Raw genomic sequence first — 13,315 nt, 5'->3', positions numbered from 1 at the left:
TCCAAGGGATAAATGCAAAGCAATCTCAATCCAGCCCTCTCTCAGGAAGGTGTGTGAACTGCAAATAAGCTCAGCCAGTCTATTTCCAATTACCTATCTGAGAATATGCGGCTTTAACATTGCTCATGTTTGAGTTAGATGTGATTGGAATAAAGGTAACAACTCAGTAATACCGATCGATTTATAGTGCAGCATGTGACAGCAGCCAGCCAGGTTCACTTCGAGAGGAATATTTTATTTCCCTTCTTTCTGACTGCTGGGGTACCCTGACTGGGACATTATCTAAATGCAAAAGCCCAAGTTTTGTTTTGAAAAAAATTTAGCAAAGCCTAAAGTGAATTAGTGGCCTATTTGTCATTCTGGCATGGAATGCATTTTCCATCTCTCCTCCTAAAGCTATTCCAGTTAGTATAAATAATGAAATATTCAGTGAGCCACAGAAAGAGACAGGATTTATAACCTGCGGGGCTCCACTGGGTATGAGGCAGCCCGGGTGAGTAGCTTTATCACAGGAGTATTGGCTATTCTGAGTACGATCTGAGAAAATTGCCATAAAGCGTTTTGGCTTTGATCCGGTAGGCCTTTTGCAACAAAAAAAGAAATATCATGGAAAATTTTTTATCAACTCTATTATAGGTATGCAATGCATGTGACGTTTTGTAAGGAAGTAAGAATTAGAAGAAACAGCACTGTGGTTCTATCACATTGTGTAACATGCCTCTCACCGAGCTGGGCATTTCTAGAGCAAAAAGAACGAGGTTTTAGTCTAAACTGTAACAGACTCAAATCTTTGAGTTGGAAGAGTGTCCAGGAGCTCACAGTGTCCTATGAGCTTAGGCTATACCAGAGCAGCTTACACCAATAAAAACCAGAAAGTGAAACTAGGTAATAACAGAAACTGAGATAGACTAGTTTGAGTCTACTCTTCTGAGCCTCAGGAAGGGCAAAACAGAAGCCAACAGTGGTGATGGGAACTGTTTATTTAAATTACATATTGTATAGCTAAAATTTATTCATATCTAAATATCATTTTTATTAACAAATGATAAAACTTTTTTGAGAGAGCAGAGTATCCACAAAATAATTAACAGTCTTAAAAAGGCATAAATCACATAATCATCGAGGCCTTCAGAGCTGTAAGGCAGACCAATATCTAGAGCTAGATCTTCAGTTATAATAAATACTAAATAAAAGTGCAATTGAGGATTCTGGAATAAAAGAGAGGGTGAAGAATTTTCTGTTAGTCTGGTTTAACATGAAATGCATTGCATCTCCAAAGTTAAGGCATATGTGCTTTCCTTGTAATTATCATTACAGCTAATTAACAGCAAATACTCACATACAGCAACCATATTTAAGAGGTGATAATGCCTAGGAGGCGTGAGAAGGAAGAAAAAATGTAAATTTTTAATACCTTCTTTGCCTTAAATCCGCACGGAAACCATGAATAATTGATAGTAATGGTGGTTAACCCTGAGCCCATCAAAAGGGATCTTTACATGTTATCTATTCTCCAGTGCTTCCAAGCCTCCCCCATGACAGCTTTTCCTGACACAGAAGGTGGCTTTTTGAAACACCAACCTGTGATGAGATTTGTTACTACCAATTAAGGATGTAGATTGACAGCTTCACTCTAAATAAAGGCTTCTGGAAAACATAATGGCTCCAACACCATCTCCAGCTGCTCATCAGAGTGGCTGGAGGCTACTGTCCCCTCAGATTTGCCATCTGAGCTGCTCAAGGGAACTCTGTAACCTGATTCAATTGCAGTCAACCACTTTAATTGGTTTCAGTAGCAAGTCTTTGCTGACCCAGTTTATTGTAACCAAAGTGGATTAAGGATTGACAGCATGGGCTGCTCAGCTGGCTGATCTCAGCACCTGGTAACTTTCTTCACAGGGATGGTGACCAGGAGATGGCTGAGGCCAGACAGTTCTTCCAATTGGGCAAATATATGTGAAGGAGGACGTTGTCCAGAGTCTAGTGAAACCAGCTGGACTCACAGGGCTACGTTTTTACAAAACAAAACAAAAAACAAAAAGGAGAGAAATGACCTGTTCTCTAACCCTAGGGGAAAAATACCATTGCATTATGGTCAAATCTTCTTCTCTCCTCCCTCCCCCCACCAAAAAAAAAAAGGGTCTTGTTCACAGTACTATCCTGGTCCTGAAATTCCATAAAACTGTTGGACTATCTCCTGCTCCTAATGCTCTTCTGCAACAAAGCTTGATATCTGGACAAATCCACCTCTCCATCTACAAAGCAATTCTTCTCTGAGGGGCTTGACACATCAATCTGCCTCTGACACAAGTGTGTGGAGGGGTGGAGAATACAAGAGCTCACCTTTAACTGGTTTGGTTAAGTCTGTGGAGCTGGCATCTAGAGCATTTTTCAGAAAGCTTGTGTACTAAATCAACCCATGTAGGCGAAGTGCAAATTCAGGAGGTGCTGAACACTCAAGGAAGTGATTGGCTTTCTACTGCAGGCTGGTAGAAACTTGAGATCTGACTCCACATGGCCAAAAAGGTGCCTCAGTTTCTAGTCACAGTGGCACAGTGAAAAGAAGTGTGGCATGCATCCCTAACGCAGGCCAGGAGCTGGGAGCATGCTGACCTTCTTAGCCCAGATAGAGCCGATGCACCTTTGATTCACTCTTCTGGATAAACACAGAATTGTTCCTGTGCTGTGTGTTGTATTTCAGCTGCTTGTGATTTGGGACTGATTAGAAGCCTCTAGTGAAACATTTTCCCCTGAAACGTTTAGTCCAGTTTGGTTTTATAGAGCAGTTTTTGCTTGGCACCATGAATGAGCTGCAGGCCCATGCAGCATCAATCAGCTGGACGTGGTACCAATGAAATGGCGATGCAGAGATTTACCCCACAGGGCTGATGAAGCATCTCTCTTCTTTATCAGCTATTGGGAACAATGAGCGCCAAAAAATGGTAGGTAAACTGCACTGCCACATTCGCTATTCTCTCTGGGAAGATGGGGAAAAGAGATATGACTCTCACTACCAGCACTTGCTCTCAGGAAATTCTGATATATGGGTGCCTCTGGATCAGCTGATCTCACTCAATTTTAATCCCATCCTGGCCTTTTAAAGCTCCTAGGAGGAAGGGTTTATGTCCCAGCTCTTCATCCATGAACCTTTTGCCCTCTGAAAAACTGTCAGAGTTTGCAGTCACTGACTTGTGTTCTGAAATCAATGGAAGCTGCAGGCCAGCACCCTGCAAAAGTTCGGTGCTTTTGAACCGAAGACGTGAATGGAGAGGCCTGAGCTGAAGCAACCCGTGGGATAAATCTCCCTCATGCATCCCCCAAAGAAGTTAAGCAGCATCCCGGGGAGAAGAGCAGACGGAGAGAGACAGACAATGACAAACTGAATTAAATCACACACTGGTTCTGTACTCCAGCCTTGAATTGTCCTCTACAAACAATTTATCTTTTCTTCCTGCTGCCTGGAGTTGGGAAGGGTTTTCTCAACATGTTGCTGAGAAAGTGCAAAAAAATCACTTTCTTTTTTTGATGTGTTTTTTCTTTCTTTTCCTGCAGGGCTTTTTGCCATGCTACAAAAACCTATATTCATATATAACATAGCCAGCCAGGAAAAAGGATGTGGAATCCACAGTATTTGTTCAACCCCAAATCCTAGATGCAGAAGTTTGAGTTTCCAAGGCTAATCAGGGTGAAACACATTTCTTCTGTGTGAGAACCCCTGGTCTGGATCACCTTGCCAGGATGGCGCCATTTCAAATCCTTCCCTACATGACAGCACTGCTTATGGTGGGGACCTGCCCTGGACAGACGGACAGTGGTGTGGTGCATGGGCAGGCAGGATGTGTGCCTGGCATGGGGGCTAGGAGAGAGAGGGCTCTTCCACCTCTTCTGAGGGCTCTGTGGTGCTGAGAGCTGTGAACATCTGGCGAGACAGGCAGGGATTCACGTGGGGGGTAACAAGGAGAAGGTCTCCCCTTCTGTCCCACGTGGTTCTGCTGGCAGGTACGTGCTGGTATGGGCCCAAAAGAGGGCTTTGGCCTTGCTGTCCATGCTGTAGCTACACTGGAGTCTGAAAGAAATCACCATGTCTGGAGAGATTTTCTGATAGAAGAAACCTCAGCTGGGAGAGAACAAGAGAGGCTGAAGGGAACTGCTCCAGCGTTCTCTGCCACTCGCTGACGATTACCTTTCTTTCGCTTGGTCTCAGTTCTGCCGTCATTGATAGTCGCTTCAGAAGTGGCTGTTTTTTATTTCCCTGATGTGAAACAAATGCTCTGGGAGAATTGCCCCTTCTTTCTGTGAGAGCTGGGTCTTGTCGTGGCTTTATTTTGCAAGACAGGCTGGTCAGGCCCCGGGCATGACGTGGGGATGCGGGCTGGGGACGGGCAGAGGAAAAGGCAGCAGCAACTTTTTGCTGTCGAGCTGGCGTGAATCCCTCCCCGTGGTTGGAAACTTCCTCTCCTGCAGGTCACTGTCACAGCGATCTCCCCAGCACATCCCATGGAGACTCACATAATGGCTGTGGCTGGACACCTGGGAGCAGAGAAAAGCCGGCCAGGACAAGTGACGGCCCCCTGCCATACGGCAGGCAGCAAAACACAAACCCTCACTTTATATTCTTATTTCCTGCCTGTCCAGATGTCTCCACTGCCAGGCTTTCACCAGGGGTGACTTGGTGCACAGAGAGGCTTTGCAGAGGGCAGAAATGGCATCTTACAGTGTGGATGTGTATACATATCGTGTTGCCTTTCCTTTTCTTCTCTCTCTGCCATGCACTCGTGCTCTGCTCATCTGCCTCAGACCCTTGAGACTTATTGTACTTCTGAGAAATTCAGATCAAGGGAGCTCAGCTCAGAATATGCCACCCAAGGTTAACATCTAGTCAAGGCAAATGTGACATTCTCACACACTGCAAAAAAAATGATGCTGGAGAGACAGGAAGAGGGTAAAGCTTGGGGACAAGGACACAGAGGTGGGGCCCAAAGAGGGTCCTTCAGCATCCTGCAAATCTTCTGGAGGCATGTCTAGAAAAAAACAAAATATTCCTAACTTGCATTGAAGGGCAATGAGGCACTTGTTATGTGCTTTGATGAGGTTAAGGTGGATGTTAAACCTTAAGGTCTGTCTGCTGCTGGGCTGGGACCTGGATAGTCACTGCATTAACAGTAGAAGAGAAGAAATGAACACTGCTCCCTCCTAACAGAGCCCCATGAGTAAGTAAACAATTAACTTTGCCTTCTTCTTCTGCTAAATCCTCCACTTAATTAGTAATGCCCTGACAAGAATGGTGTCCATGTAGACCTTGCCGAGCACTTTGCTCATTTTCCTTTTCAACTAGAAAATATAACTGCCTTGATAAAGCGAGAGCATATCAAGATTTTAGGGTGACAGAGTGAGAGTGCAGCAAATAGCCAAAGATAGTTGCCAATCATAATAAGAAAGATTTGGACCAGCTGGAAGGATGATTTGCTTTGGACTGATCTGCTGACCTGGAGATAGAGGCGGGCTTGGCTCCGGGATATATGCAGGAATTTCTGCCACTACTGGTTCAAATATAAGCAGGAAAATAAGCTCAGGGGAAAAAATGGATTTACTTAGAAATGGCTAGTGACCTTCAAGGGTTATCTTTTCTTAGTGGTCATGGCTACTGTAGTCAGGCATCAAAACTCATCAGAGGCCTTTATCAAGAAACCTAGCAGCCCCACCACAACTTGCTCAAGCATCATGGATTTAAACTGGATGTTTTCTACCTGTCACCTTCATCTCTCTAGCAGAAGTATCTGGAAAAGATACAGAAAAGTCTTGTTGGAAGTCATCTTATTTAATGGAAAGTTAACTTCATCTCCAGTGCATCTGGAACCATATGGAGAACACTGGCTGCAACTTATGGTGAGATGCCTGAGTTAGCTTTAAACTAACTTGATTGGGTGCTTCAAAAACTCATACTAATTATAAACTCTGGGCAGGGATTTATCAGGCCTTTTTTCATTATCCTCTCTTAAGTGGATTAGACCAAGCTAGCAGAAAGAGAGCAGACATGGAATGAGTGTTAAACCCACAGCACATCTGAATGTATTTGTCAAGTTATTATACATACAGCAGGAAGAGCCAGCAGGATTCCAGTAACAGTCAGCTTAATGTACTGTTAGATTCAAGTGCTTGTACAGCTTTTCTCTGCAGAAGAATTGTTTGTTACACAAACACATTACATTTAGGAATAAATAAAAAACCCTCTCTAAATCATGGCATTCCTGTGGCCTCATTTTCTGTCTCGTGAGACAATAGAGCTCCAGCAAATTGGTTCTGGATGAATTCTCTTTCACTGGGGCTCTGGATACAGTCCATGAGCATCTGTAAACCTATCATAATGCATTAAACATAGTTAATAAAGACATATGTCCATGATACTGTGGGTAATACTTTTTCTCCAGAAGGATGGTGAATTTCTTGCTAATTTTCTACTTCAAAACTGTTTTCTTTTTCCTGTTTCATGGCATTCACTTAAATCACAGTCATCTGCTGTCTAAAGGAAGTAGATCATGTTGAGCAGAGAATCACTAGCCAAAACCTGAACTGATTTGTGTCTGCCATTTTTGAGATATGAATCCTAGGAATAAAATAAAGATGAAAGCAAAAAGGAGGATATTAATGTCTTTGAGCAGTTTTGGAATGCCTTGTCCACTTTCGTATGTGATCTCCAAAGTAAGTTGCCCTAGAAGCTCCAAGATCGTAAGATTCACTAGATTCACTAGGAAGTGAATAGACTTTGCTGATCAGTACGTGGTTTTTACTGTCCTAGCAGGGAAAGGAGCATTTGACAAGTTGCTCTCCAGTGATCTGGGTACCCTAAGGATGCATCACGAGTACAAGAGATGTGTAAATGTCTCAAATAACAACTTGAAACCTTATTTTTATTTTAAAATAATACATTTCTGGCCCTTTTTCTTGTGGCAATTGCCTTTAAAATATTATTCTATTACTGGAACTGGCAAAGCTGTGAGTTTTTAAAATAAATAGGTAAAATCACAGCTTGCCTGCAACCTTACCAGCTGTGCTGCTGCCTGATGTCTCCCCAGCTACCACAGAAGAGCTCCTAAGTCAGGTATGCTCTTGGCAGAGATATGTGTGCTTCCACTGGGAGCTGCCACACTTTGGGAAGGTTTGAAGGGGTGGGGTTGAATATCAACCTTCACGCTGTATTTCCCCTGACTCCGACAGATGTTTTTAAAAATAACCACATGCTCTACTTAATGTTAGTATTTGTAATGAAGGGAGGAAAAGGTCTTTGGACTTTCTCAACTTGAACTGAATTCTCTACCCGGGTTTAGACGTTTGCTTGTGTGTCTTTCTTCTTGCCCCTCCTGGGACCCATAGGCTGGAGCAGGCAGCTTCCTGTGTGTTTATACACCTACTTTTCTACTATGAAAGTAGATATGCTCGTTATGAAAAGACATAAGGAAAGGGCTGGATGTCAGTGAGTGAATAACAACAACCTATTAAATAGAAATAAATCTGAAATACTACATCTTTTTACTTCTGGCATTATTTAGCAGTTATTCCTTTGTCTTTAAACCAGTGAGTTGTCATCTGTGTTAAATATCTCAGCAAATATATATTTACCATTAAAAAATGAAACCACAACCCTCATCTTATTTTACAAGCATGTTTCACTCTGTTTAATCATTTAGTTCCACTGAGTTAGACACTTTCCTTTGTTTTTCATAATTAGCCCTGCAGATGAGGAGCATGATAATTTGTGCAAAGGCTTGTTAATTATTAGTAATAATTATCAGCAACAGAATCACAGATGCATTTAACCAAACTGTGTGGAGGTTAGGAGAAGGGAAGATTTGGCTAATATGAATGTATTGCTCTTTCCTTTTCTTCCCCTTGCTTCTGGTTTATTTTCTACTGGTCTTTGCTAGCTTTCGTATGTAAAATCTCCCTCACTCCTAAAGGTTGTTGGATCACATCTCGATTACCTTTGCATCAAAATGCCTGTGACTGAATTTTGTTGCACCCGCTGATATTGTGGAGAATATCATACCCTTCCCTGCACAGCCATGTTAGCATAATTCGTAAAAGATAGTAACTCTTCTGGGTTCACTGTAAAATAATTGAAACAAAACAGTCTATAAGGCTTTTCATTTTCATGATTCTGTTTAGAATCATCTAGTAAATAATTGTTTGGCACCCTATGATAATTCAAACTAAATGAATATTAGTTTCAGTTCAACCAGAAGAAAAGCACTTTGGAAATTTTCAGTGTTTGGAAATTTAAAAGGCAAAAACCTCCTAAGCAACTCTGATCTGGGCTAATGAGAATGTTTTTTCTGGCTCCACCAAAAATAGAGTTTGTTTTGTTGAAATACGTTTATGGGCTGATTACATACCTTTAATCCACAAGATGTAACACCTGACATCAGCTGTTAAAAATGTTTCATTTAGAAAATATCATGATTATTTTTCTGATTTCTTTTTTTAGTGATTATTATTTGCTGATGCATTTTTAGGCTTTTAACAATTCAACATATATTCCTGAAGTGCTTTCATCAGCTCAAATCTGCTTCTCCTTAGGATAAACAAAAAATAATAAAACAAACCTCCCTTCCATTTACCTAGAACATTTGACTCTCTTTGCTATCTCTGCCTCTTGTAATTTAATCTTGTAATTTAATTCATTTCTCTTCTGATTATCCAGTTTTTCTTTATTAACTACAAATCTGATCACTGTCCCTTTTTTTTTTTTTTTTTTTTGGCTTAAGCTTGCTGCATATGTAATTTTCTACTGTACTTAAGAAATCTTGCTCGTCTGACCATACTTTTCATTACACTACATAGGTATTAACAGCAATAGATTCTGAGATTGTTCCTATCCTGGCCTAAGCCTACATAACATATGCACATGTCCATACCCAAATAACTTTGTATTAACTCCCTCATAGGTGGAAATGTTCCTGGTGCCAGGACGAGCAAGGACAAGTGATATCAGGGCTTATGCTTTCATTCACAATAGATTTCATCTGCTTCTATGGTTCATTTACACTATTTGTTCTTGCCTGCTATTACTCTGTTTTAATGTTAAGCATAACTCAATATGGTAATTTCTAGCTTACATTAGCATTCTTTCCTTACTCTTTCATTTTGACCTCCCCTTTTTTTTCAGGTTCTACTTCTCAGTTTGATTTTTCCCTTCTTTTCTCTATTCATTTGATTCAGCAGTCTTCCTGATGACATGGACAATTCTAGCTCCTTAGATGTGGAAAAGTAGCTGGGAGGTGAATGAGCTAATAAGAAACAGATAGTTTTCCCTCTTCAGCTACTAAAAAAGAGTAGCCTATGACCCGCCATATCTCAAGATGTCAAAGCCACCACTGACTTTTTGACCAGCACTGTGGGTAGGGTGACAGCTTAGCTGAGCTGCTTTTGCTCGCCCTTGCTTTGTTGCGTGCCTGAGACACGCAGCCCAGACTTCCTGTGAGATGTGAGCGACAGTGTGGCTGTATCTGCGTAAACTGAACCCAGAGAGTGCAAGTGGGGAAGCAAAAGTGAGTAAGGGCGATATTGCTGATTTGCATTCCCCTTCCCAATGGCTCTCCAGGTTTTGTGGCACATGCCTTGTTGCCTCCAGTTATTAGATGGCTAGCTGTAGGGGGCTGGCAGAGTCAGGAGTCTGGGCTGCTATGCTGTGGACCTTGAAGGAAATCACCCCAAGGCAGGACTTCTCTGAACCTCAAGGGCCAAATATAACCCTCTCATTTAAACGGGAAGGGGAACTACCTTAGATTGCTTCCGCAGTCACTGCTGTATCCTGATGACATCTGTGGCTGTAGCTTTTTGCCACCTGCCTTGCCCTAAAAAATGGTCCCCTTTCCTAATTAACTTGGAGTGCACAGTATTACTGCAAAGCTAACAAACCGTTATCTGTGCAGAGAGCAGAGCAGGAAGGTGCCAGTAGGGCAGGCAGCTCTGCTAATTGCAAACTACCAGATCTCATAATAGCAAGACAAGCTGCTCCCTTGCTCCAGAGCACTTCTATTTCCTCTCTCTCCCTTTCACAATCTGATTTATTCTGTCATCTGAGAAATTTATTGACAACTTGATTGTTTTCACCAGAACCCTTAGCATACTCTCCTTTAGTTTAATCTCCCACTAATCTTTAGCCAGCTGCAATCTGACACCTCCTCCCTGTGTCCTAGTACTTTCTGAGATCTTTATTTTCTCACGGCAATTTGGCCCCCTCCACAAGCTTTGAGGTTCTCTCAAAACTTCTGTTTTACTATTCCCTCTTCATCATGCAGAGGGTTAAAAATCTTATTTTTGACTTTTCTAAGACCAAGAACTCCAGCATGAGACCTTTGTTTTGGAGGTAGGTCAAACAGAGGCACTGACAGACCTCTCAAGAAAGGGAGCAGGAAGCCGGAGGAGTGTGTATTGTCCATATCAGGAGTCACTGGGGAAGGGCTGATGTGTTCACCTGGAGAGGCATGAGGCCTGTTAAGGCTTCAGGAAGCTCTGGACTCTGATCCTAATTCCTCTCCTTCATTCTCTGCTACAGGCAGTTTAAGCTTCAGTGGGATGTACAGAGTTACGGGGCAAGAAACAAGATGTTGGTCAATCTAGGCAAGATATGCCCTGTAGGTAACCTAAGCATCTCTTCGCACCTCAAATGCGTTTTCTATCTTTGCCCCCAATTTCTTCTTGAAAAAAAATTCACATCCCTATTTCTGCTTCACTTTCAGTCACTTCCTCACCTGTGTTAGGAATCCTTCCGGGCTTGGAGGAGTATATTCATGAACCTGAATATACTTCATTTGACATGAATATACTCCATTTTACCAAAAATAATGCAAAGAGGGCAGGGAGAAGCTTTATAGCATGTGTCATATAGCTCTCAGAATGTTCATTTCACAAGAAGCAAAAAACCTCATGCTTGCAGAATAAGAAAAAAGTATTTCAGACTCTCTTTGAGATAAAGACAGTCAGTGATAACATATGCCAAGAACTGAGGTAAAGAACAGCCAGAGGAAGCCATTTGTCATGCAGAACAGTGATGCCCTATTTTAATTGGTCTCACAAAACCTAGTAACTAGGCCACATATTCTTGACACCCATCTACTGACACCTCCTTAATCAGTCAGCTATTTGCATATGTGCAGATATCTTTCTTGAACAATGGGAGCTCTATGGCCTTTTTAGAGGGTGTACAGGTAGATGTTATTTTAAGAGGGAAAAGTCACTTTCCATTGGTATAAAGGGTGTGGGAATGGGGTTGCTAAAATGTGCCAGCTCCTTAACACAAACAGAGGCTAATTTTGCAGAGAATAGTGGCAGTGAAATTAGGGACCTTGTTTAGTGTGAGGACTGGAGTGCAAGGATGGGAAAGGAAAATACTTTGTATTTGCTGAAGTAATGGCTACATTTATTCTTTTGTTTCCAGCTCCTCGCACATACACATACTAACATACACACAACATACACTCCCGAAAAGCAGTGATTCAGCCATTGTACAAGCAAATTCTGGTTAGAGGTGTGGTTTTATGAGCTGAGGTGACGCACTTTAGCCTAGGGCTACTGGGACACTTGGCACCAGCCATGTCTCTACAGGCTTTTTATGTGTTATTACCTGTCTGACTACTAAGAGGTTTGCGTAGCATTTTTTCTCAAGGAGTTGCCATTATTTGGATTCTAGAGAGGTTCATATTTATTGAATTTTCCTTTCAGATAAAGACTTGGGTACAAAATATAGTCTTACGCTGTTATATCCCAGGAAGAATGCCAAAGATTATCTTTGTATTAATTTCTTCTTAGGAAGCCTTGCTGAGAAAATAAAGTACATAAAATATCAACAGCCATTTGACATCCCTGTGGAGGTTCATCCAGAAATAACTGTTAGTACTTATGTCTGATCACTAAAATCTCCAACAAGGCTGCCATGTTACCTTCTACTGGCTATTGAAGCAAACTGGGGAATGTGAAAGGAGGAATAGTAGCGATGGAAGTGAAGGGCTTGGAAGATTCCTGAAAAAAATACTCCATGAGCATATGGCTGGGAAATTCTCCTAACTAGCAGTACATGGAATAAGAGTTGTGAAAGAGGATGCTATGTTGACTAAGCTCCTATTTAAAGAAGCTATTACAGTATGTGACACATTTTAAATATATAAATAGATCCAACAGAGATTTGAGACTGAGGTGTTCAAAGGGCAACCAGGAATTTTGGCTATCAAAATTAGAGTGATCCACTTGGTAATTTGAGCAGTACGTTTTTGAAAATCTGTCTATTGGCATCAGTAGAGTAAGTCCTGCTCTTAAAGTCATATATGTACGCTTAATTCCCTTGAAAAATCAAGGATTCAGAAAGAAATACAGTGATAGGAACGGGAAGAACCACTACTGTTACTGTGTCCAGCTCCCTGGTACTGTAGGCAACTATTTCATATCATTTCTTTCATATGCTGAATTGTCTTTCCTCTTAACTGCAGTTAGGAATTTAGCCATCCCTATGGCAGGCTGTTCTTTAGCTTAGTTGGTTAGAGCGTGGTGCTGCTAATGCCAAGGTCATGGATTCAATCCCCGTATGGGCTACGCTGAGGGTTGGATAAGATGATCTCCAGAGGTCCCTTCCAACCTTACGATTCTATGATTCCTTCTAGTTTAACTGCTCCAACAGACAGGAATGATTTTCTGTTTTCAGCCTAAAGGTTTTCCTGGAGAAGCTACAATATTTACATATTATTAAGGTCAGATTCAGAGGCTTGAAACTGCCAAGATCACTTTCTATTTTTCCTCTTAACCCTGTTTCCTCAATACAGGTATTACATTTGCTATTGTCCAAGCATATAGTCCCATTCATAAAAACTTGACAAATTTATTAAAAATCCTTGTACCAGCAATTTAAAAATAGTGGGGTGAACACAGTCTGATTTCCTCAGCTTCAGCTCACTTAGCTCTGATTTTTCCTTCTATCTCAGATGTGGTCATGCTTTTTCTGCTCTCTTGTCCTCATCCTGCCTTTGTCCTCGTATCTGATATCACTTGTCAGATACGTATTAAAAAGTGAGACGAAGTACGCATGACCATACTGAGATCATTCTTCATCTCTGCTCTATCCTTGCTACTTAGTGGCCCAGTCTGTTGCGTGCCATCTGAAGGAATATCTGGGCCTTAGGGTTATTGGTTGCGTTTATTTTTCAGTATGTGTCTGGGAGCTAGTCTACTTTAATGACACAATTCTCACTAGTCTCTCTCTCCCTCTAATAACATCACAGAAATTGCTATTCATATCCAAAGCTGAACCTGGAGGGGGGAGGAAATA

General features: G+C 41.7%; 1 long non-coding RNA gene across 1 annotated transcript in view; it reads right to left on the bottom strand.

Moving 5' to 3' along the window:
• Nucleotides 1-1,023: 1,023 nt before the first annotated feature.
• LOC134141773 (uncharacterized) overlaps nucleotides 1,024-13,315 on the bottom strand; it is a 28,115-nt gene continuing 15,823 nt past the window's right edge. Inside the window, exon 3 of the long non-coding RNA XR_009958720.1 lies at nucleotides 1,024-5,021. This is a non-coding gene — a long non-coding RNA (uncharacterized LOC134141773). The remainder of the gene's footprint in view (nucleotides 5,022-13,315) is intronic.

This window comes from Rhea pennata, chromosome 6 (genome assembly GCF_028389875.1).
Source record: "Rhea pennata isolate bPtePen1 chromosome 6, bPtePen1.pri, whole genome shotgun sequence".
NCBI lineage: Eukaryota > Metazoa > Chordata > Aves > Rheiformes > Rheidae > Rhea > Rhea pennata.
Note: the sequence above shows the minus strand (reverse complement) of the source record. Positions and strands in the feature narration are given on the sequence as shown.